Source organism: Neopelma chrysocephalum, unplaced genomic scaffold (genome assembly GCF_003984885.1).
Source record: "Neopelma chrysocephalum unplaced genomic scaffold, ASM398488v2 Primary Assembly neopelma1_126, whole genome shotgun sequence".
Taxonomy (NCBI): domain Eukaryota; kingdom Metazoa; phylum Chordata; class Aves; order Passeriformes; family Pipridae; genus Neopelma; species Neopelma chrysocephalum.
The window spans coordinates 878,438-881,570 of record NW_020897788.1 but is presented as its reverse complement, the minus strand read 5'-3'; positions in this window follow the sequence as shown (position 1 = coordinate 881,570).

The following is a 3,133-nucleotide window of genomic DNA, read 5'->3' as shown; positions in this document are numbered from 1 at the left end:
GTGCCCTTGATGTTACAACCCATGTAGCTGCTGTATCAAGTCAGGTTTGGAGGTGGTGCTTAATTAGTGCTCCTTGAGGATTTTCTGGGCTTTATTTCTTATGGTTACCCTTAGCATCACCAAAGTTCAGCGAGTCCAAGGATTGGTGTACCCTGATGGATTTAAGAAGCCAGAAGATGTAGCAAAGGTGAATGAACTTTATTTAAAATAGAACCAGTCAGTTCTTTTCCTCATTAAAGAAACACACTGTGGCAGAAAGCTGGGCTGTTTCCCTTCTGTAAAGAAGATCTTACACCAGTCATATCTTAGCTGATTCCCCTCCTCTCCTTTTGTCAGTGTGATGCATCTGCATTAGCAAGCTGTGCTTTTCATTCCAAAGTGATGAAAGGGGACAACAATAAATTACAATGCCTTTTAAGAAGTCTCCAAATCTTATCAGATCTCACATTTCATCCTGGCTACCCTTTCATGCCGTTCTTCAACTATTACTCTAATTGCCACTCAAAGTTCACTATTTTGAGGGGACCTAAGTTCTTACACCTAAGTACTTGTGCACCCAAGTGCTTGCAACTACTGTTGTGAAATAGTATGGAGGCAGAAAGCAGAGACCTTCTCTTCCTTTTTTTGTAAATTCCTAGTCCTTGTGAAATCCCCAAACTCACGACCTCCCATGTTTCTGAAAAGAGTGACCCTGTATGTACTCTGAGGTATTGTTACACTGTTAAAAATGGAAATCTGAGGCTGCTTCTTGCGGGGTGGAGGGGAAAGAGTTGAGAAAGGTGGTGGGTTTATCCCAGCTGTCTCATGATGCTTGAATACTAGGAGTAGAAAACAATATAACCAATATCTGAAAATACAGCCACTTACCACTCTTTTATATAAATTCCAGATTATGAGCCAAACTCACTGTTGACATAAGCAGATGCAAATCTAATGAAGTCACTGCAGTTACTTCTACTTATGCCAGAGGTGAATTTGTCCCTATTTTTGGAACATGCTAGTTTTGTGCTACAGCATTGGCACACTGTATCGTGTCAAAATCCTTTTGAGCAATGGCAGCGTGCCACTGGCTGACTGACACGGTGCATCATGTCAAACATCTGCCTGATAATGGTCCTGGTCTGCCTTTGGACATGATGCATCACGCCACTGTATCGTGCCCCAAAGGCATCTGATAGGAATTGTGGCAGGATCTGATAATAAGGAATGTGTGCTAACTGAATATTAGAGCATTTCGGCATCTTGTGGAAAACAGTGATCTCTGTGTTAGTGCATTTATAAACCTCTTGGAAGTGCCTCATGTACTTGGGTGAAAAATGATCACTAATGTACTCCCACTTCAATGTGTCACATTAACATAGTAGATAATAAATCATTTTCTGTTTTGATCTGTTCTGCTTTAAGGACCGATATTGGATTTTCTCCTAAAAATGATCGATTGGTATTGAAAGAACTTGTTTCTATATTTGTGATTTTACAGGCTTGTTTGGTTACTGCTATTAAGTGCGTTATTAAGGAGGGTGTTGTTCTGGGGTTTTGTTTTTTTTTTTTTTATAAACTAGCATCAGGCCTCGTCGCCTTTGCATCTGAAAGCGTTTTACCTCAGACAGAATGGTGCTAAACAACATTTTCCCTAAAACAGGAAACATGTTTCACAATCCTCTGCGGCGAGCGGCACAAGCTTCCCCGAGAGGATCTGCGAGGGTGGATAGCAGCCAGTCGTCCAAATGCGAGGAGGAGGCCGGGTGCCAGGAGACAGGGAGGCCAGAGGAATGCCTGGAGGCAGCCTGGCCATATGCTTGCGGTAAAAACCTCCAGGTCAGGATCAGGCTCGTGTCCAGGAACAGCGAACTTCAGAAGGTGGTACTTGTTATTGCCGACCGACGGCCTCCGGCTCCTGCAAACCTTGCTGTCGGGATAATGTTCTGCCTTAGGCTTGTTGTTGCAGTAGGAAATGAGGGGGAAAAGAGATTTTTGAAATTAATAGGGCCCAGATCGAGCAGCAATCAGCACTTGGATTTTCTGGTTTTGCAAAGAAACCATTCAGAAGTCCGTATATTTGGTACAGCAAAGTGTGGGCTGCAAGTGTATTGTACCCTTGCAGATACTTCTGAGTGACTGCAGAGTTTCACACAGATATACAAAATGCAACAGGAACAAGTTATCAGAGTGCTATTAAAAAAGTATATACCTACCTTAAAGTCTGTATGCCCAAAACTCACACACAAAAAAAAAAAGGAAATAAAGAAAAGAAACTAAACACGCCTGCAGGAAATTGGATCTTTGTTCAAAGTATTGCAGTCGAATGTTTTGGAGAAATGCTTTCTATAAACAGGGAATCCTACTGGGGTCAGACAGAGCTATTTTAACCTTGTGTATTCATCTAACTGTTCTGGCCGAGGAGATGTGTGTGTGTTTGTGTGTGTGTGTATATACAAAGACAGAGAGAATGTACAAATTTAGAATTTTTGATTGAAGGCTTCAATTTCTGGCCGCTATTAAATGTAGGCAAACTTCAAAACAAATTTCATGAAAAAGAAACTCGAAACAATAATTAGTTTTAGACCAAACGGGAAGAATTACAAGAGCAAACAAGTGTAAATCATTCCCAGGCTCGTAAGCTGGAATAATGCTAACAAGCCATATGCATAGTCTTTTCCATGTGAGGAATGGCATCGAAAGCCTCCGGGTGCGGGACTGCAGTAGGGGCAGCTCGCTGGCAGAAATGTGCACGCAGAGGTAGGCCACGAATATTTGTGAATATGAATAGTTTTGAACATGACTGTAGCCATTACAACCAGATCCTGGGTTTTCAAGGAGAACAGTGCACTTAATTTTTATTTTTTTTTTTTTTTTAAACACTGTGGACCAAATGCGGGGAGGGAAGGGAATCTCCGGGCTAGCCAACAATCCATCCTACGGAACAAGTAGGTTCCTCCTCACTCATCCATGAATTCCCAGGATGAACCCTTCTGGAGCGGGAAGCGCGGCTGACACAGGTGACACCTTGCCTAGGCTTAGCCGAGCTCCTCACGGACCAAAACCCGGCAACCGAGGAGCGGCGGGGACCCGACAAACGGGTACCCGCGCGGTGCCTCGGAGCGATGGGGAGGGGCGGGAGGGGCAGGGGCAG